Source organism: Ranitomeya variabilis, chromosome 8 (assembly GCF_051348905.1).
Source record: "Ranitomeya variabilis isolate aRanVar5 chromosome 8, aRanVar5.hap1, whole genome shotgun sequence".
Lineage (NCBI taxonomy): Eukaryota > Metazoa > Chordata > Amphibia > Anura > Dendrobatidae > Ranitomeya > Ranitomeya variabilis.
In genome coordinates, this window is record NC_135239.1 from 144,371,456 (window position 1) to 144,394,493 (window position 23,038).

Here is a 23,038-nt window from a genome sequence, read left to right on the forward strand (position 1 = left end):
CTAAAGCTGGTTTCACACTTGCGTTTTGATCTGCAGCGTTTTTACAAAAAAAAGCATGCGTTTTTTCCCCTATGTTTAACCCCTTCATGACCCAGCCTATTTTGGCTTTAATGACCTTGCCGTTTTTTGCAATTCTGACCAGTGTCCCTTTATGAGGTAATAACTCCGGAACGCTTCAACGGATCCTAGCGATTCTGATTGTTTTTTCGTGACATATTGGGCTTCATGTTAGTGGTAAATTTAGGTCGATAATTTCTGAGTTTATTTGTGAAAAAAACGGAAATTTGGCGAAAATTTTGAAAATTTCGCAATTTTCACATTTTTAATTTTTATTCTGTTAAACCAGAGAGTTATGTTACACAAAATAGTTAATAAATAACATTTCCCACATGTCTACTTTACATCAGCACAATTTTGGAAACAAATTTTTTTTTTTGCTAGGAAGTTATAAGGGTTAAAATTTGACCAGTGATTTCTCATTTTTACAACAAAATTTACAAAACCATTTTTTTTTAGGGAACCACATTCAAGAAGTTTATTAACCCTTCAGGTGTTTCACAGCAGCAGAAGCAACATGGAAGTAAAAAATGAACATTTAACTTTTTAGTCACAAAAATGATCTTTTAGCAACAATTTTTTTATTTTCCCAAGGGTAAAAGGAGAAACTGGACCATGGACGTTGTTGTCCAATTCGTCCTGAGTACGCTGATACCTCATATGTGGGGGTAAACCACTGTTTGGGCGCACGGCAGGGCTCGGAAGGGAAGGAGCGCCATTTGACTTTTTGAATGAAAAATTGGCTCCAATCTTTAGCGGACACCATGTCGCGTTTTGAGAGCCCCCGTGTGCCTAAACATTGGAGCTCCCCCACAAGTGACCCCATTTTGGAAACTAGACCCCCAAAGGAACTTATCTAGAAGCATAGTGAGCACTTTAAACCCCCAGGTGCTTCACAAATTGTTCCGTAAAAATGAAAAAGTACTTTTTTTTCACAAAAAAATTATTTTAGCCTCAATTTTTTCATTTTCACATGGGCAACAGGATAAAATAGATCCTAAAATTTGTTGGACAATTTCTCCTGAGTACACCAATACCTCACATGTGGGGGTAAACCACTGTTTGGGCACATGGTAAGGCTCGGAAGGGAAGGAGCGCCATTTGACTTTTTGAATGAAAAATTATCTCCATCGTTAGCGGACACCATGTCGCGTTTGGAGAGCCCCTGTGTGCCTAAACATTGGAGCTCCCCTACAAGTGACCCCATTTTGGAAACTAGACCCCCCAAGGAACTTATCTAGATGCATAGTGAGCACTTATAACCCCCAGGTGCTTCACAGAAGTTTATAACGCAGAGCCGTGAAAATAAAAAATAATTTTTCTTTCCTCAAAAAAGATGTTTTAGCCCAGAATTTTTTATTTTCCCAAGGGTAATAGGAGAAATTGGACCCCAAATGTTGTTGTCCAGTTTGTCCTGAGTACGATGATACCCCATATGTGGGGGTAAACCACTGTTTGGGAGCACGGCAGGGCTCGGAAGGGAAGGCACGCCATTTGGCTTTTTGAATGGAAAATTAGCTCCAATCATTAGCGGACACCATGTCGCGTTTGGAGAGCCCCTGTGTGCCTAAACATTGGAGCTCCCGCACAAGTGACCCCATTTTGGAAACTAGACCTCCCAAGGAACTAATCTAGATGTGTGGTGAGCACTTTGAACCCCCAAGTGCTTCACAGAAGTTTATAACGCAGAGCCATGAAAATAAAAAATAATTTTTCTTTTCTCAAAAATGATTTTTTAGCCCACAATTTTTTATTTTCCCAAGGGTAACAGGAGAAATTGGACCCCAAAAGTTGTTGTCCAGTTTCTCCTGAGTACGCTGATACCCCATATGCGGGGGTAAACCACTGTTTGGACATATGCCGGGGCTCGGAATGGAAGTAGTGACGTTTAGGAATGCAGACTTTGATGGAATGGTCTGCGGGCATCATGTTACGTGTGCAGAGCCCCTGATATGCCTAAACAGTAGAAACCCCCCACAATTGACCCCATTTTGGAAACTAGACCCCCCAAGGAACTTATCTAGATGTGTGGTGAGCACGTTCAACCCCCAAGTGCTTCACAGAAGTTTACAACGCAGAGCCGTGAAAATAAAAAATCATTTTTCTTTCCTCAAAAAAGATGTTTTAGCAAGCAATTTTTTATTTTCACAAGGGTAACAGGAGAAATTGGACCCCAATATTTGTTGCCCAGTTTGTTGTGAGTATGCTGATACCCCATATGTGGGGGTAGACCACTGTTTGGGCATATGCCGGGGCTCGGAAGGGGAGTAGTGGCATTTGAAATGCAGACTTTGATGGAATGGTCTGCGGGCGTCACGTTGCATTTGCAGAGCCCCTGATATGCCTAAACAGTAGAAACACCCCACAAGTGACCCCATTTTGGAAACTAGACCCCCCAAGGAACTTATCTAGATGTGTGGTGAGCACTTTCAACCCCCAAGTGCTTCACAGAAGTTTATAACGCAGAGCCGTGAAAATAAAAAATAATTGTTCTTTCCTCAAAAATTATGTTTTAGCAAGTAATTTTTTATTTTTGCAAGGGTAACAGGAGAAATTGGACCCCAACAGTTGTTGCCCAGTTTGTCCTGAGTACGCTGGTACCCCAAATGTGGGGGCAAACCACGGTTTGGGCGCACGTTGGGGCTTGGAAGGGAGGGAGCACCATTTGACTTTTTGAACGCAAGATTGGCTGGAATCAATGGTGGCGCCATGTTGCGTTTGGAGACCCCTGATGTGCCTAAACAGTGGAAACCCCTCAATTCTAACTTCAACACTAACCCCAACACACCCCTAATCCTAATCCCAACTGTAGCCATAACCCTAATCACAACCCTAACCCCAACACACCCCTAACCACAACCCTAACCGCAACACACCTGTAACCCTAATTCCAACCCTAACCCTAATCCTAACCCTAATCCCAACCCTAACCCTAATCCCAACCCTAACCACAACTGTAACCCCAACACACCCCTAACCCTATCCGTAACCCTAACCACAAGCCTAATCTTAACCCTATTTCCAACCCTAGCCCTAATTCCAACCCTAACTCTAATTCCAACCCTAACCCTAAGTCTATGTGCCCACGTTGCGGATTCGTGTGAGATTTTTCAGCACGATTTTTGAAAAATCTGCAGGTTAAAGGCACTGCGTTTTACCTGCAGATTTACAGCAGATTTCCAGTGTTTTTTTGTGCGGATTTCACCTGCGGATTCCTATTGAGGAACAGGTGTAAAACGCTGCGGAATCCGCACAAAGAATTGACATGCTGCGGAAAATACAACGCAGTGTTTCTGCACGGAATTTTCCGCACCATGGGCACAGTGGATTTGGTTTTCCATAGGTGTACATGGTACTGTAAACCTGATGGAAAACTGCTACGAATTCGCGGCCAATCCGCTGCATATCTGCGGCCAATCCGCTGCGGATCCGCGGCAATCCGCTGCGGATCCGCAGCCAAATCCGCACTGTGTGCACATGCCATAACCCTAACCCTAACCCTACCCGTAACCCTAACCCTACCCCTACCCCTTGTTCTAACCCTAACCCTAGTGGAAAACGAAAAAAAAATAAAAATATTTTCTTTATTTTATTATTGTCCCTACCTATGGGGGTGATAAAGGGGGGTTTATTTATTATTTTTTTTTATTTTGATCGCTGTGATAGAACCTACCACAGCGATCAAAATGTACCTGTAAGGAATCTGCCGGCTGGCAGATTCGGCGGGCGCACTGAGCATGCGCCCGACATTTTGGAAGATGGCGGCGCCCAGCGAGGAGACGTACGGACACCGGGAGGATCGGTAAGTATGAAGGGGTGGTGGGGGGGTGGATCGGAGCACAGGGGGGGTAATCGGACCACAGGGGGGGTGAATCCAAACAAGGAGGGAGCGGACAGGAGGACGGGGGAGCCGGCAGGCGGACGGAGGGGACCGGACCCCATAACGGAGGACTGGGGGGGCGATCGGTGGGTGTGGGGGGGGGGTCACTTTAGTATTTCCAGCCATGGCCGATGCTATTGCAGCATCGGCCATGGCTGGATTGTAATATTTCACCAGTTTTTTAGGTGAAATATTACAAATCGCTCTGATTGGCAGTTTCACTTTCAACAGCCAATCAGAGCGATCGTAGCCACGGGGGGGGGGTGAAGCCACCCCCCCTGGGCTGAAGCACCACTCCCCCTGTCTCTGCAGATCGGGTGAGATTGGAGTTAACCCTTTCACCCGATCTGCAGGGACGCGATCATTCCATGACGCATACGCTGCGTCATAGGTCGGATTGGCACAGACTTTCATGACGCAGCGTATGCGTCAAAGGTCGGGAAGGGGCTAACATTAAAAACGCATGCGTTTTTTGTACGCGTTTGGCCGCGTTTAACGACGCATGCGTTTTTTGCAGCATGCGTTCTTTTGCAGAAATGCAACATGTAGTAATTTTCAGAGGCGTTTTTTTGCCTCAAAAAACGCATGCGTTCATTTGCGTTTGATTTGCGTCAAAAAATACATTGATGTCTATGGAAACGCATGCGTTTTGCGTACATGCGTTTGCATGCGTTTTTGAACGCATGCGTTTCCATTAAAGGTACCTTCACACTAAGCGACGCTGCAGCGATATCGACAACGATGCCGATCGCTGCAGCGTCGCTGTGTGGTCGCTGGAGAGCTGTCACACAGACAGCTCTCCAGCGACCAACGATGCCGAAGTCCCTGCGCTTAGTCCCTGCGCGGCCCTGCGCTTAGTAACCCGATGTTTACCCTGGTTACCAGTGAAGACATCGCTGAATCGGTGTCACACACACCGATTCAGCGATGTCTGCGGGAGATCCAGCGACGAAATAAAGTTCTGGACTTTAAGCAAAGACCAACGATGGCACAGCAGGATCCTGATCGCTGCTGCCTGTCAAACACAACGATATCGCTATCCAGGACGCTGCAACGTCACGGATCGCTAGCGATACCGTTTAGTGTGAAGGTACCTTAAGATAACCATGTCTGGACACTGATAAGACAACCCCTGCCAACAAGGTGATAAAAGGGAGGTTGGGGAAAGTTTCAGGACACTTCTCATCAGACTCTGAAGAAGACAAGACACTGGCAGGACGCATTTTGGAGGACAAGACCCAGATCAATGTGAGTATATCCTACCAATGCCTTTATTTTCTATTTTTTGGCTGTACATGTCCTAATTTCTTCCATTTATTTCTTTCTACATGCCTCAGAATGTCTTCTTCGGAGTCTTCATCTGGTGAGGAGTTTGAGCCACGTCAGTCGGAAGTGGAGCATGTCAGTGAGGTGAGTGTTTGCCTCGTCAGATTGGTAAGTATTCACTGTTACATCAACACATGTGACAATTTGATTTTTCCTTTTTTTTTTAGAGCACTTCTACTGAGGCACAGACCGGGCAGGAGCAGCGGAGTCAAGGTCCGGTGGGAAGACGGCAGCGGGTATGTATACAAGGCTGACTGTCCTCACTGTAAAATTCTTGAATATTCCTTTCTTTAAACTCGTATTTCTTTAAATTTTTCTTATGGAATCCATTTGTATGTTTACTTTTGTATTCATGCCATTTCTCATCATCTGTTCTCTTTCTTTTCCTTATGTGATTGAGCAAACTGTAATGATTGTCTTTAATTTTTAGGTTTCACGACGGGACGATGACCTTATCGACAACGACCTCCTAATAACCCTTGTCCAGGAGCGAGTTCCGTTGTGGGACAGCCGGGATCCACTGCATTCGATGAACACCACGCTCCGCCGTTTATGGAATGAGGTGGCCCAAGCGTTGTGGGATGGATGGGACAATGCCCCGCCACGGGTCCGTAGTGCATTTGGTAAGTATTGTACTGCAGTGTGAAGCAGCATAGACCTTTGCCGTGCTCTCTTGACTGTGTGTGATGAAAGAAACTCTCCGGAGTTTCTCTCATCACACACAGTTGTCTTTGAACGTCAAAAATTCCATGTCCTGACCATATATATATATTTTTTTTTTTAACAGTGGAAAAAGTTAAAACACGTTGGCGTTCCATGAAGGACCGCTTCAACAAGGACCTGCGCCAAGAGAGTCGTGCTGCCAGTGGTTCCGGAGCAAGGATCAGACTGTACAAATATCATCGCGCGCTGTCATTTTTAAGACCGGTCCTTGTCCAGAGAACGTAAGTTTTTCTCACATGCTTTCGGTTGTATTGTATTGACATAATCTGTATTTTAAAATTCCACAGGATTTAGCGTCTGGTTATTTTTTGGTATTACTTTTCTGTTTCCTTTTTTCACAGCACACACAGCACGACTGTCGGCCAAGGTTCTGGAGCGGTCCTTCATCCGGCAGCCACGGACCCGTCCCAGCCATCCAGCAGCGCAGCAGCAGGTGGGCCTTCCACACTAACTGGAGACCAGGGAGCTGGCCCATCAGGTCTTCCCCTTTCGCAGTCCTCTTCCACTGCACCCTTTTTTTTGGGCTCATCCCGGCAGCGACAGAGGGCTTCGGACAGGTCACTCATGCCCGAGTTTTTGCACTTGAGCTTGGTTTTACACGAAGCAATCAAGGCTTTAGGTGACAGAATGGATGTTTCTCATAACCTCTTGAAGGAGGTCACCAAAAGCCTTGATCAAGTTAAAGCCGACCTCCAGAGGCCAGCTCATCATCTTTTCAACCAAATTGAGCAGGGCATGTCAGAACACCTTAGCCCTGATCTCCAGCTCAGTGTTATGCAGGCCTGCAATGCTGCTTTTGTGCAGGCTATGCAGCAGAGTCGTTATTTACAGCAGACAGTGGCGGCATATCCAACTGTGCTGTCACTGTCACGATTAACCTCCATGCCGACCTCTGCTGCATACCACTGCACGGCCATCTCAATTCCTTCCACAGGCGGACTCCACTACAGCGCCAACACCATGACGAGTGCAGTTGGACATCCCACCGTGACCACCGCTGCTCCGGCTTGGACCTCCTCCACTGACACCACGATGCAGCAGGACCCTGGCGTGGCTTTCAGGACCGGACCCACCACGATGCAGCAGGACCCTGGCGTGGCTTTCAGGACCGGACCCACCACGATGCAGCAGGACCCTGGCGTGGCTTTCAGGACCGGACACACCACGATGCAGCAGGACCCTGGCGTGGCTTTCAGGATCGGACCCACCACGATGCAGCAGGACCCTGGTGTGGCTTTCAGGACCGGACCCACCACGATGCAGCAGGACCCTGGCAGGGCTTTATGTTTCACCCCCATCACTACGCAGCAGGACTCTGGCATGGGCGAGCGTTCGACAAGCGCAATGGACTGTGAGACAGTGCAGCCGGACCCTGATGGGTCTCCCGCCACCTCTCTACAGCGTATGAGCCCACCAAGACGTCCCCCTACCAGGCAAAGCCAAAAAAAAAATCAGAAAAGAAAAAAACAAAAAACTCTTCGTATTCCTCCCCCTTCACCTACCGATGTGTCTGTATTGTCAGTTTTGTCTCACCCTTCCAGTGCGTCTCAAGCCTCTCATGTGTCAAGCCCCATCCCCGAACTTCCAGACCCTTCTAGTTTCATTGCCCCTTCTCCTGCCTCCTCTGCGTCGTCCACGGTTAGCCAGGCCTCAGTTCTACACACCCCCCCGTTTACATCACTCAACCCCAAGCCGGCGCGGTTCACAAAAATAAGTTTTTTACATTGTTAACAAAATAAAACAAGTTTGATTTGCCACAATTATGTTTGGTTTATTGTGTATATCGCCGCCGCCAACACACACCGTGCGCCAAGAAACTTGGCCACACACTTACTTTTTGGGCCACAACATATCTCCAGTAGTAAAAAATACAAGACTGCAGCTATATGTGTGTCTTTAGTATACAGATATGAGGTGGCCCCAAAAATATAACCTGTATCTCCATAATCTCTTTTTGTATATGCCTAGTGTGGCAGTATTAAGAGAAAATGGTGGAAATACAGTGCAGTCCTCTACTGAACAGGTCTGGTGTCCAAAAACTCAAATGTTATGACACCTGACCTGTTGAGTAGATAACTGCCTTGTATAACCACTAAGGTTGAGCGAAACAGATCGGCCAATTTCAAAGTCGGGTTTGGTGAAACCCCACCCGATCTCACTGTGGGATCGGGTCGGCCGTCGGCGATCTTCGCTCCAAAGTCGGGTTTCTTATTTATATATATATATATATATATATACACACATACATACATACATACATATATATATATATATATATATATACACACATACATACATACATATATATAATGTGTCATTGAATGTGTCTAAAAAAACGCAGCGTTTGTACGCGTTTACATGCGTTTTTTCACCACCTGCGTTTTTTTTTACAAACGCAGATCAAAACGCAAGTGTGAAACCAGCCTAACCTCTTTTTAAGAAGCATGATTTTAAATCCTTTAGCTGTTCCCTATATGTCTCTTCATTGTTAATAATGTTCCGATATCTTAGCATTTGACTATAGGCCAATCCTCGCTTAGTGTGAAAAGGATGCGCGCTGTCATATCGCAACATGCTATTAGTAGCCATAGATTTTTTATGGACCCGAGTGTTTATTCGTCCATCTACAATGTCAGTCTTAACATCTAGAAACTCTAAACTACTGCCCCCAAAACATGATGTAAAACACATATTATCATCATTCTCCAGGTTTAAGTATTCTACAAAACCCTCGAAATCCTCTTTTGTCCCATCCCATATGATGAATACATCATCAAATCTCAAAAGACAACGGATGTGTTTAAGATATGGATTGTGGTCACTATAGATGTATTTCTTTTCAAATACCGCTAGGAACAGGTTTGCAAAAATGCATGCGACCGGCGTACCCATAGCGGTACCGATCTTTTGCAAGTACCACTTGTCAAGAAATTTGAAGGTATTTTATGAGATAAGACAAATTTTAAACCCTCTACAACAAAGGAAATACGGTCCTGATCAACATTACTTTTTACCAAAATTTTTTGAATAGCTTCTATGCCCGCGTCTTGTGGGATTCCGGTTTACAGACTAACAACGTCTATTGAGGCCAGAGAGAAACTAGTTTGCCAGTCTAACTCATTTAATATAGCAAGAAAATCGCCCGAATCTTTCACAACACGAAGGTATTTGCTGCAGCAGTGGTTTTAACAACCAGTCCAGGTATTGTGATAATGGTTTTGTTAAAGAGCCCACCCCTGAAATTATTGGGCGCCCTGGAGGTTTTTTAAAATCTTTTGTACTTTGGGTAGACTATACCAGAACACGGTATTTGAAACTCGGGAAATAAATTTTCTCCTCTTTTTTTTTAGTCAAGACTCCAAGTGCTACATATTTGTTTAATAATGTCCTTAATCTCCCTTTGTATTTAAAAGTTGGATTTCAATCTAGCATCACATAGGTATCAGAATCACTCAACTGGGATAAGGCTTCTTCTACATAGTAGGTACGATCTAAAACTACCATTTCCTGCCCCCCCATCTGATCTTCTTCCTAAAGGGGGTATCACATTAGAAGATGTTGAAGCTTGTTCATAATCCTCCACCTGTTCTTCCGCGGCACTGGACTCCGAGTCCGTTATCCAACCATCTGTTCTTGGTTTACGTTTCTTCATATTTTTATTGATGCGGTTCTTAAAGAATGAACCTTTTTTATTCTTATTCCAGTTAAAAATCTGTCCATTATCAAAATCATTCTTATCTCTCACAAATTTTTCTTTTTTCTATTGTTGTTTTTGTATTACGTTCTAATTACATGCCACCAATTTCCCCAGGGAATGCTATCGATTTGTTCCACGATTCTGTAATAAGAGATGTAGAAGCAATCTTATATAATCCCTCTAATTTAAATCTAACTAATGAGGAGATGGGTGCTTTGCAGGAGATGAGAAAGTGGACTGATGTAGTGTTCCGTAAAGCGGATAAAGGTGGCGATGTGGTAGTTTTATATCGTACCTACTATGTAGAAGAAGCCTTATCCCAGTGGAGTGATTCTGATACCTATGTGATGCTAGATTGTAATCCAACTTTTAAATACAAAGGGAGATTAAGGACATTATTAAACAAATTTGTAGCACTTGGAGTCTTGACTAAAAAAAAAAGGAGAAAATTTATTTGCCGAGTTTCCTAATACCGTGTTCTGGTATAGTCAACCCAAAGTACACAAAGATTCTAAAAAAACCTCCAGAGCGCCCAATAATATCAGGGGTGGGCTCTTAAACAGAACCATTATCGCAATCCCTGGACTGGTTGTTAAAACCACTGCTGCAGCAAATACCTTCGTTTGTGAAAGATTCGGGTGATTTTCTTGCTATATTAAATGAGTTAGACTGGCAAACTAGTTTCTCTCTGGCCTCAATAGACGTTGTTAGTCTGTACACCAGGATCCCACAAGACGCGGGCATAGAAGCTATTCAAAAAATTATGGTAAATGGTAATGTTGATCAGGACCGTATTTCCTTTGTTGTAGAGGGTTTAAATTTTGTCTTATCTCATAATACCTTCAAATTTCTTGACAAGTGGTACTTGCAAAAGATCGGTAACTCTATGGGTACACCGGTCGCATGCGTTTTTGCAAACCTGTTCCTAGGGGTATTTGAAGAGAAATACATCTATAGTGACCACAATCCATATCTTAAACACATCCGTTGTCTTTTGAGATTTGTTGATGATGTATTCATCATATGGGATGGGACAAAAGAGGATTTCGAGGGTTTTGTAGAATACATAAACCTGGAGAATGATGATATGTGTTTTATATCATGTTTTGGGGGCAGTAGTTTAGAGTTTCTAGGTGTTAAGATTGACATTGTAGATTGACGAATAAACACTCGGGTCCATAAAAAATCTACGGCTACTAATAGCATGTTGCGATATGACAGCGCGCATCTTTTTCACACTAAGCGAGGATTGCCCTATAGTCATATGCTAATATCTAGGAACATTATTAACAATGAAGAGACATATAGGGAACAGCTAAAGGATTTAAAATCATGCTTCTTAAAAAGAGGTTACCCAAAATCGTTGTTGGATGATGCAGAACAACGGGCTAAGAATGTTTTACCCAAAATCGTTGTTGGATGAAGCAGAACAACGGGCTGAGAATGTTACAAAGCTGGATCTTCTTAGAAAACAAAGGCTTAAAAATAATAAAAAAACATACTCATAAAGAGAGAGTTGAGCAGAAGGTTATTTTTAACTTTAAACACAGTCCAATGGATAGAGCTGTTCATACAGCCATTAGAAGGAACTGGCATATTCTGCAATCGGACCGAGATTTAGCTAAAATAAATATCGGTAATCCACAATTTGCTTATAGACGCACACAAAATTTAGGTGATTTGTTGGTGCATAATCGTATCATACCGGAGGAAAAAAATTGGTTAAAAACCACCTCCAACTCAGGAAATTATAAGTGCGGTAGCTGTAATTATTGCTGGTTTCATTTAACTCATAATCCTCTCAAAATAGGTCCCCTGGAACATAGAGTAAGAGACTTCATCTCATGTAAAAGTAAAAATGTAGTTTACATCCTCTATTGTCCCTGCTTTTTTTTATTATATTGGGAAGCCTATTCGCCCTATGTTCACCAGGTTTAGAGAACACTTTAGTTCAATAGCCTCAGGAAAAGGCTCCTTGCATCTTATTAGTCATATGAAGAAAAGTATGACGCTAATCCCAGGCTGTTGAGCTTTGCAGTCTTGGAAATAGTTAAGTACCCTTCGAGGGGAGGTAACCACAATAAGATTCTCTTGCAACATGAGGCTAAATGGATCATGAGAACAAACGCTCAGGGTCCAATGGGTCTGAATGATATATTGGACATGTCTGTCTTTTTATAATTATTGCCTTTGGGTAGTTCTGTATTTATATGTGATTATTTCTTTTTTTTTTATATTGTATATTTTTATGCATATTATGTTATGTAAAGATTTGTGCTACGCAGATGGTTTAGGGTTTCCTATAAAGGAACCGACATGAGTCTTACTCACACACCTGGACCCGTTGAAGTGCAGTCGGCACGAAACGGCCGTCGTCCTGTTTTTTTCCTGCACCCTTGTGTATACCAGCTGCCCTTGAGGCATGTCCTCAACCCACTAAGTGTGAGAATAAAAGGACTTTTAACGCATCATTTGGCGAGTGCCACATTTTCTTTTCTTCTTCAATTTTTAGCATGGATTACTTTTTTGTTGAGCACCACATTGTGAGATGAAACCACCACCGCTCTATGGTCATAAGAGATATCTGCCTGCATGATATTGTGTTCATGGTCCATCAGGTATCGCCACATCTAGTGCCGTTCTACTTTTTCTCTGGGCAATGCACACACACACACAAACACATATATATATATATATAGATAGATAGATATATAGATATATATATATAGAGATATATATATATATATATATATATATATATTTATTTTCTATGCGTATATTTCTATTCTATCTATTCTATTCTGACCGGTCAGTGTGATTTTACTCAATACTCAATGCAGCATATGAATTACCGGCTTTTCAAAGGACACCGCTGCGTAAAAACACGGACAGCATTCGCATGGTTCGAGTGCTGTGCATTTTTTCTTGCGTCCATTGACTTGCATTGGTGAGTCTCGTCCGAGATATGCAGCAAATCGTAGGATGCTGCGATTTTTTTCTCAGTCCAATTTCAGCTTAAAAAACCCCAAAACAAATCGCAGATGACATGTGACTCCTTGAATAACATCGGTAAGAGTGCAATACGATTTTGTATTATATTGCACTCGTCCTTTTTTCTCGTAAATGAGTATGAGCCCTTTCAAGGAGAAATGCATGTACAACATGTCCTGGCTTCACCCTTAAATAAGGGCCACCTAATTCACACCTGTTTCTTCAGAGAATGATTGACCTCACTAATTGAACTCCACATTGGTATTATTTTGAATACACCACCTTTCATTCATTATTCTAATACACAGACTCAATAACATGCAGATTATGATTGGTTTTCATAGAATTTACTGCACCAACTGGTAAATTGTTTGACACATAGTAATATAATTTATACCAAAAAACAGTAATTAGACTTACTGGTAATTGTATTTCCAGGAATCCATCCTGACAGCACACTGGAGGACGTCCTTCTTAGCCATGATGGGACAGGAAACACGAGAGGTTAAAAGGACCCTCCCCCTACCACCCTTCAGTGTTTTTCCAAAGTAACACATCTGGATGGATGCAAACACAAGTTTTATTACAACAAAATAATCAATCATACAAATGTTACATCACATAAGTATAAAGATCAAACAATAGGGAGGGAACTAACAGTGCTGTCAGGATGGATTCCTGGAAATACAATTACCAGTAAGTCTAATTACTGTTTTCCAGGTCACCACCTGACAGCACACTGGAGAAATACCAAAGGAGAATGGTATTTAGGGTGGGACCACTGCTTGAAGTACCTTTCTACCAAAGGCCAACTGAGGCGAAACTACATCTAGTTTATAGTGTTTAGAAAAGGTACTAAGATTAGACCATGATGCAGCTCTACAGATCTGGTCTGCCGTAGCCCCCCCTTTCTCCGCCCATGATGTGGCCATGGCCCTAGATGAGTGGGCTTTAAGATTAACCGGGGAATTTAGACCTTTAGCTTTGTAGGCTAAATCAATTGTGGACTTTATCCACCGTGCGATAGTCGCTTTAGACGCTTTTTTCCCCTTATTTGAACCCCTGAACTGAATGAACAAGTTATTGTCCTGTCTCCAGGGTCTAGATAGATCAAGGTACCTGAGTACTGATTCTCTTACATCAAGGTTATGAAAAAATCTTTCTTTTTGATTTTTAGGGAATTGGCAAAAAGACGGTAAAACAATCTCCTGATTCATATTAGTATCAGAAACGACCTTAGGGAGAAAGGCCGGATCAAGTCTTAGTACTATTTTATCATCAAAGATCTGTAAATACGGGTTCTGTACCGAAAGAGCCTGTAGTTCCCCCAATCTTTTTGCCGATGTGATCGCAACTAAAAACGCGGTTTTAAGAGAGAGTTTGTTAATGTCTATGTCTCCCGTTATATCCCAGGACTGATCACACAGAAAATTCAGGACCAGATTAAGATCCCACGGCGGGACTGATTTCCTAATGAATGGCCTTAGCCTCTGGACTGCTCTAGAGAATCGACTAATCCAGGGGTGGGTAGATAACGAAAAATCGAAAAATACACTTAGGGCCGCTATCTGTACTCTTAATGTACTTGGTCTAAGGCCTTTTTGAAATCCTGACTGCAAGAAGTCAAGAATTTTTGGGATATCTGGATGGTCAGTATCAACTGTCATCTTCCCACAGAATCCACAGAATGTTTTCCATATTTTTGTGTAGATGGCAGATGTCACCGGCTTTCTGCTGGCTTGAAGGGTAGAAATGACGTCATCTGAAAGACCTTTTGCCCTCAAGACCTTCCGTTCAGGATCCAAGCTGCCAACTGAAGCGCTCCTGGGTTCTGGTGTAGAACTGGACCTTGTAGAAGAAGATCCTTTCTCTCTGGTAGCCGGAGGGGTTCTTCCACTGATAATCTTCTTAACATTGGAAACCAACTTCGTTTCGGCCAGTGAGGAGCTATGAGGATGACTTTGGCCCCATCCTCGCAGATTTTCCTGAGTGTTCTTGGAATCAAGGCCAGAGGTGGAAACGCATACAGGAGACCGACGTTCCAGGGTTGTGACAGGGCATCGATCGCCGCTGGGCTCTCCCAGGGGTTTAGGGAGTAAAAGGTTTTGACTTTTGCGTTTTGCTTTGTAGCAAATAGATCCACAGTCGGCTTCCCCCAACGATGACAAAGATCCCTGAATACTTCGGCGTTTAGTTCCCACTCTGTAGGGGATACACTTTTCCTGCTCAGGAAATCCGCCAACTGGTTCTTGGATCCCTCCAGATGTACAGCCGAGATTGACCGCACCGACTTTTCTGCCCACTTGAAGATCTGTTCCGCTAGATCTTGTAATGCCAGATGTCTTGGGCCCCCCTGATGTCGAAGGAAGGCTACGGTCGTCGTATTGTCCGAGAAGATTTTTACATGCTTGTTCTTCAGCAAATGTTGTGCCGCCGTTAAGACCTTCCAAACCGCATGCAACTCTCTGTGGTTTGATGATTTCTTGCTGTCCTTTCTTTCCCAACGACCTTGGAAATATCTTCCCAGGACATGACCTCCCCAACCTTCCTGACTTGCGTCTGTCGTGACTGACACACTCGGGGTTTGAAGCCATGGTACTCCCAGCCGGAGATTTTTGGAGAGAGTCCACCACACCAGAGACCTCTTGATCTGAAAAGAAAGATTCAGTCTTTGATTTAAAGAATTTTGCCTTCTGTTCCAGCTCCTCAGCACTCCCTGCTGAAGCTGCCGGGAATGAAACTGGCTCCATCTCACGCAAGGGATGCAGGCCGTCATTAATCCCAGGATTATCATCCCGTCTCTGATCGTATTTCGGCCTCGGGAGAAATGATGGACCTTTTTCACTATTCCCTTTAGCCTGTCTTCCGGAAGGTAGGACATCCTTGTTTCTGAGTCGAGCATGACTCCTAGGAATTTTATTCTGGATTTCGGTATTAAATCTGACTTCTTCCAATTTATGATCCAACCGAGACTCTCTAGAGTGGAGATGAGGAACTGACAGTTGATTCTGAGCTGGCTTACTGACTCTGCCGCTACCAAAAAGTCGTCCAGATAAGGGATTACCATCAAATCCTGATTTCTCAGATATGCGACTACCTCTACCATAAGTTTCGTAAAAACCCTGGGAGCCGACGCCAGGCCGAAGGGGAGACAGCGAAATTGAAAATGATAGATCTTCCCCTCCATGTTTACCGCGAACCTCAGGAACTTTTGATGGTTTAAATAAATGGGAACATGGTAATATGCACTCTTTAGGTCTAGAGTGCACATCACCATACCCCTTCCCAACAGAGGAATGGTAGATCGAATTGACTCCATTTTGAATCTTTTGTATACCACCCAGTTGTTTAGGTGCTTCAGATTTATTATCGTTCTCGACTCTCCCGATGGTTTTGTTATTGAGAAGAGATTTGAGTAATGACCTCTGTACTCTTCTTGGGAGGGGACCAGAACAATTGCCGCCATTTTTAAGAGGTCCTGTATATCCGACCACATGGGGGATGACGATTTTAGATGTGTGCTGGACACTAGAAATCTTTCGGGCGGAAGGGAGGAAAATTCGACTTTGTACCCTTGGGACACCACCTGTAACACCCAAGGACTCGTTGTTATTTCCCTCCAACCTTCTAGGAATCCGGCTAGCCGACCCCCTACTCTGATGGCGTCATTTTCTATGGTAGCTAGACCTCTGACCTGAGTAACTCGAGTCTTTGGTTTTGGGTCTACTGTCTCCCCCTTTTTGGTAGCTCCATCTACCTTGCTTCCCTTTACCCCTGTAATCCTGTTTCTGATTATAGCGGGGTCTCCGAAAGGGCTGGAATTTTTTAGGCTTTTCTTCGGGGAACCCCTTTTTTACATCTGAGGCTTTCTCTAAGATATCGTCGAGGACCGGTCCGAAGACCCTGCCCCCAGAGAAGGGTATGGAACATAATTTATTTTTGGAGTGCATATCACCCGACCAGCTTTTGAGCCAAATAGCTCTTCGGGCCGCATTAGAGAGGGATTGACCTCTAGCCGCAAATCTAACCGTTTCCGCAGATGCGTCTGCCAAAAAGGCGGTTGCCAATTTTAACAGAGGCAGAGATTTTAGGATAGTATCTCTAGGAGTTTTGGCTATTAATTGATCCTGAAGATCATTTAGCCACAGGTCCATGGAGCGAGCCACTGATGTTGCTGCGATATTAGCTCCGATAACCGCCGAAGAAGTCTCCCAGGCCCGTTTCAAAAGTCCATCTGCCTTTCTGTCCATGGGCTCTTTTAAATTGGAAGAGTCCTCAAAGGGGATTGAGGTTCTTTTAGACACTTTAGCCAATGGAATGTCTATTTTAGGAATATCGACCCATTCCTTAACTTCCTCCGGGTCAAACGGCAAGCGGAGTCGGAAATCTTTAGGGATAGTCAATCTCTTCTCCGCCTCTTCCCATTCATCCAGAATCATGGATCTGATATGGGAATTTACTGGAAACACCTTCGCAGTCTGTGAGCGCAGGCCACCAAACATTTCATCTTGAACCGAACAAGATGGTTGTGGATCCTCTATCTGCATAGTATGCCGCACAGCCTCCAACAGTTCTCCTGTGTCTGCTGCTGAGAATAAGTATTTTCTCCCTCTCTCTGGAGGGTCTCTGCTCTCCTCTTCTTCCTCTATATCCGATACAACAGATAACGAGTCTTCCGAAGAGTAATCAATCCTCTGCCTTTTGCTCGGTCTCTCTGAAGGTGAGGCTTGAGGTAGTACCAGACCTGATACAGAAGCCTGGACCTCCTCTCTTATCATGGCTCTCATATTTGACATAAGAGAAGCCTGCTCCTCTCCTATGATTTTGCAGGTGCATGCTTCACATAGGGGTTTCTGCCAGGTATCTTTCAGCTTGGCTGCACAAATAGGACATTTCCTGCTTTTGCCCAGCTTCTTTAACGATTTTTCTGGTAAAGGGGCCGCCTATAGAAAAATAACAAACTCTAGCACATGCTCCGGGTTTTTTTTTTTTTTTTTTAGTATCCATAATACCGGCCCTGCTCTACTTACTGGCGCTGTGGACTCCTGTCCTTCTCTAGCTGCGTCCTCCATGATGCACCGGAGAACGCTTACTGCACATACCTTATATTTCTGCTCATCTCTTCATCTGTACCGCGCTCCTGCGCTCACTACCGCTTCCTGTTTCGGAGACGCCGCCCGCCCCCCTCAGCCGCAAACCGGAAGTGACGCGCGGCCGGAAAGAGAGGATGGTGCAGCGGGAATTTCCTTCCCCCATGCCGGCCGCATGGAGACGCCGACATCTGCAGAGGCCACCGGCAGGATCGCATGCACCAGGGGGCGTGACGGAAGGATCGAGAGCCCCCGGCAGGGGGAAGCGATCCTCATACCAGGAGCAGCGCTACACTGGTAGGCAGAGGGACCCTCGGGCGGGTGTCAGCCAGCGGGTGCCTCATGGAGGGAAGGGTGAGGCAAAGCCCCCCCGATCCACATCCCCCCGCACAGAACGGTAGCTTCCTCTCGCCGTTCCTATCCATAATGGGACAGGAAAAACACTGAAGGGTGGTAGGGGGAGGGTCCTTTTAACCTCTCGTGTTTCCTGTCCCATCATGGCTAAGAAGGACGTCCTCCAGTGTGCTGTCAGGTGGTGACCTGGAAACAGTGATTAATCTGGTTAGTCCTATTGGACTGCTATTATTTTGAACACTACTGTAGCTATTCACACAATACACACTGCTAAGAGGACTGAGCTGTTCTCACTCAGGAGAGTGATCAAGGTACTATATTACACATTCTTGCACGATACACGCTGACCCACTAAGGAAAATTGTCAGAGCACGGTAAGTCACACCTCTGGATTACCTGCATGACACACCCTTTTAGAGAGGTCTCTGCTGAGGGCTCTGACTTAAGGTACCTTCACACTGAACAACTTAACAACGATATCGCTAGCGATCCGTGACGTTGCAGCGTCCTGGATAGCGATATCGTTGTGTTTGACACGCAGCAGCGATTTGGATCCCGCTGTGATATCGTTGGTCGGAGCTAGAAGGCCAGCACCTTATTTCGTCGCTGGATCTCCCGCAGACATCGATGAGTCGGCGTGTGTGACGCGGATTCAGCGATGTCTTCACTGGTAACCAGGGTAAACTTCGGGTTACTAAGCGCAGAGCCACGCTTAGTAAACCAATATTTACCCTGGTTACCAGTGTAAATGTAAAAAAACCCAAACACTACATACTTACATTCCGGTGTCTGTCGCGTCCCCCGGTGTTCTGCTTCCCTGCACTGTGTCAGCGCCGGCTGGCCGTAAAGCAGGGCACAGCGGTGACGTCACCGCTCTGCTTTACGGCCGGCGCTTACAGTGCAGGGAAGCAGAACGCCGGGGGACCCGACAGACACCGGAATGTAAATATGTAGTGTTTGTTTTTTTTTTACATTTACACTGGTAACCAGGGTAAACATCGGGTTACTAAGCGCGGCCCTGCGCTTAGTAACCCGATGTTTACCCTGGTTACCCGGGGACTTCGGCATCGTTGGTCGCTGGAGAGCTGTCTGTGTGACAGCTCTCCAGCGACCACACAGAGACGCTGCAGCGATCGGCATCGTTGTCTAGATCGCTGCAGCGTCGCTAAATGTGACGGTACCTTTAGGCCGGTGTCACACTTGCAACTGCAATCTCGCCTCAATACCTGGCGCTGCCACGGGCACTCGGGACCGGAGCGTTCAGCTACATAGCAAAACATGCAGCCGCACACTCCAGTCCCGAGTTCCGGAGGCAGTGCTGGGTATTGAGGCGAGAGATTCGCGTGAGTTTCTCGCATTGCAGTTGCAAGTGTGACACCGGCCTTACTGAGAGAAGTGATCAGAGCACATCTAGATCACTGGTGCTAGGCACCCTTTGAGAGAACTCTCAGTGAATCAGACTCACCCAGGAAAGAGGAAAAGAAAGGAATGGGGCTTACTCCGAGAGTGAGACGAAAGCCAACACAATCTTGGTTGCCGGTTGCAGAGGAGGCATGGCCTGCTGGGAAACAGCAAGGCCACAACTGAAGCCAGAGACTTCAGCCCTACCGAAGAACCAGGTGCGAAACAGGTAGGGGCACATTTACAGCAGTCGTAGAGGTCGCCACCACGACCGAGCCCGGCGGATGAAGGGTCCGCCGACGCCAGCAAATACTGCAGCTGTTTGTGCATCCTAGGGCCTCACTCCTTCCGCAGCAGCCCTACCTCCTGTAACCCCGCTCCACCGCCGCTGCCTCCCCTCCTCCCCACTAAGCCACCGTAAATTGGGATTATAAGACGAACCACAGTGTTATTAAAAGAAAATAGTTTCCTATTTTCCTCCCTACGTCTTATAGTCTGCAAAAATTGATATACACTAGTGGCAAAAATTGGGGATACACTTGAAGTTTTTTATAATTTTCGAGGCTTCTGGAACTTTCGGCGTTCTTACTTGTTTGAGGCTATGTGCACACGTCAGGATTTTGTCAGGATTTTGTCAGGCTTTTTCCTCAGGTTTTGTAGCCAAAACCAGGAGTGGGTGATAAATGCAGAAGTGGTGCATATGTTTCTATTATACTTTTCCTCTAATCGATCCACTCCTGGTTTTGGCTACAAAACCTGAGGAAAAAGCCTGACAAAATCCTGACAAAATCCTGACGTGTGCACATAGCCTGATAGCGTAATTATATGTATAGCCCAGGCACGTAATCTGTTACTAAAGATATCGGGAGACTTGTTTTTCATATATTGTCGGTAATTTTTATAATTTTGACAAGAAATACTGGACTTCATTCTCTGAGTAAAATTCATACATTTTTAGTTATATGTCAACTTTTCTCTATGTCCGCATTAAATTAAAAATAGTGTTTTAAAGCTACAGTAGTCACTTGATCCTTTCATTATAGGTCCTACAGGCTTTAATTTCTTTAAAAACTATTGAGAATTTTTATTTCTTGTATTTTATTCATATTTAAATTTAAATTTTTTAACTGAATAATTATAAATTTCTATTTTGAGCTCACAAACTCCTGAATTATTGGTTTTTTTTAGATTTTAATCATGCCAGCCACAAAGTGGTCTGATTGGTCTCCAAAAAAAGAGAGCTACGACAATTGTTTTGAGGAGGGATACAATTTCAGAGAAATTGCTAGGAACATGGATAGTGGAGTCACTGCTTCTGGAGTGCAAAAGCTGTGTTCACGTTTTGCTGACAGTTGCAGCATTAAAACGAAGAGTGGAAGAGGAAGGAAAAAGGCAACAACTCCAAAAACAGACAGAAGAATTGTTAGGTTAGCCTTGCAAAACAGAAGAGCATCAGCCAAGGAACTCAACCAGTACTTGCACGATGGAGGAGTTTCAGTGTCGGATAGAACAGTATGTCGACGATTACTTGATGTCGGTCTGAAAGCACGAAAACCAACTAAAAAGCCATTCCTAAATCTTCAAACAGAAGTAAGAGAATTTCCTGGGCCAAAGAACATCTTAGCTGGACAACTGAAGATTGGAAGAAAATAATCTGGAGCAATGAAATGAGAATAATAATTTTTGGTAGTGACGGAGGGCGTTATGCTCGTAGAAGACCAAAGGAAGACTGTCTTCCAGAGTGTATGGCAGCTACAATGAAACATCCTGAGAGTGTTTTGATATGGGGCTGAATGTCCTGGCACGGAACTGGGAGAATACAGGTCCTTGAGGGAATTGTTCATGCTTCGAAATATATTTATGATGTCCTTGAACCAAAGCTCATCCCATCAATTAGTGACCTTGGAAAGGAACAGACCGAAATTATTTTTCAACAGTATGGAGCATGATGTCACATTGCAAGGCAATGTCTAAAATGGTTTGAAAGCAAACAAATTTCTGAGCTTTCATGGCCAGGAAACAGTCCTGATCTGAACCCTATCGAAAATCTGTGGTCAAGATTAAAGGGATTGGTTTCTAGTAAGCAACCAAGCAACAAACAGGCATTGATTGCAGCTGTTATCAGTTCCTGGTACCATGTTATAACCACAGAGAACCTGAGAAGTCTTGTTGAATCAATGCCAAGGGGATGCAAAGCTGTTATCGATGCTAACCCTACACGATGATACCCTACACGCTACTAAAGAAAGAACACATAGGGATAGCATGAAATTTACATATTAGGATGTGACATTTTGATTCGGCTACTCCGCTGTTCTTATAGAAGTAATGAGATATTTTGTATTATGGTAACCTTTTTTTCTATGTAGAGGTGTTCTAATCTACCTTAGACTACTTATGGCATTATTGTTCTAAACACTTTGCATGATTACATGCTAAAAACTTTAAGAAAGTGACAAAAATTTGAAGTGCAGCCACAATTTTGGCCACTACTGTATACACACACACTATACCAGGATTGGGGGGGGGGGGGGGCACCGATCCATATATAGCATCGGGACCCATCAGACTTTAGTTGTGCCACTGGCCATGCCAATGAGACCGGAAAGAAAGCAGCGCGGCCCCACAAGCCACAAGGGCCCGCAGGGAATGCCAGCCAGCAGGAAAATACACCGGAAGCCGCAGGGAAAACATGCAACCCCAAAAGCCATCGAGAGGAGAGGTGCATTTAAGTTGGGATGAAGGAAGCATGGGTCGAAGGAAGAGCTGCTAGCCTTTGATGAAGACCTCACAAGGAGCAGATGTAAGGAAAAGCATGACCAGCACAACGTAGGGCCAAAGCGAGGGACATACTAAAATCTCTTGAAGAGGCTTTGTCTTGAATCCATCTTCTGCTCCACTGAATGCGCTATGCTCTGGGGCAGGTGGACAGGAATCAAAAAGGCAAAGGACCATTCCCGTGGGTAACTTAATTGTCGACTGCGTCAAGGTACAATAATCCTACCATCCTGAAGAGAGAGGATACAGACTAACCACTTGAGGCTGTTCTCTACATCGCTGGAAGGGTGAAACAATGTGGCCCATCCCGCTGTGTTAAACGAACTTGGAGGTGAAAGGTTAATAATCTTCTAGAAAAACCATAAACCAAAACAGGTCCAAGACCAAGAGCTGTATCTGCCTCCTCCATGACACTAAGCTAAACTACCGTAATAGCTTGATACCAGGTGTAGCCTGCTCGAGGGAAGCAGAGTTTTTCTTTAAATAGGTGTGTTCTTAGTATCAGCTGCTTGGTGACAGCAGACTTCCCCCTTAGTTTCCTGTGTCTCCCAATCAGGCGACTGCAAAATCACATTTCTCGAATATAATATTGCTTCTACACCAAATTTTTCAGAAGGGGTGAATAGGAGAAAATGGACCCCACAATTTCTTACTTAAAGGGCCACTGTCACCCCCTCCAGCCGTTATAAACTAAAAGAGCCACCTTGTGCAGCAGTAATGCTGCAGTCTAACAAGGTGGCT

At 44.6% G+C, this 23,038-nt stretch overlaps 1 protein-coding gene across 1 annotated transcript in view; it reads right to left on the reverse strand.

Moving 5' to 3' along the window:
- The window catches only part of SLC25A17 (solute carrier family 25 member 17), a 156,309-nt gene that overhangs the window by 76,301 nt on the left and 56,970 nt on the right, over positions 1–23,038 (reverse strand). The window lies entirely within an intron of this gene.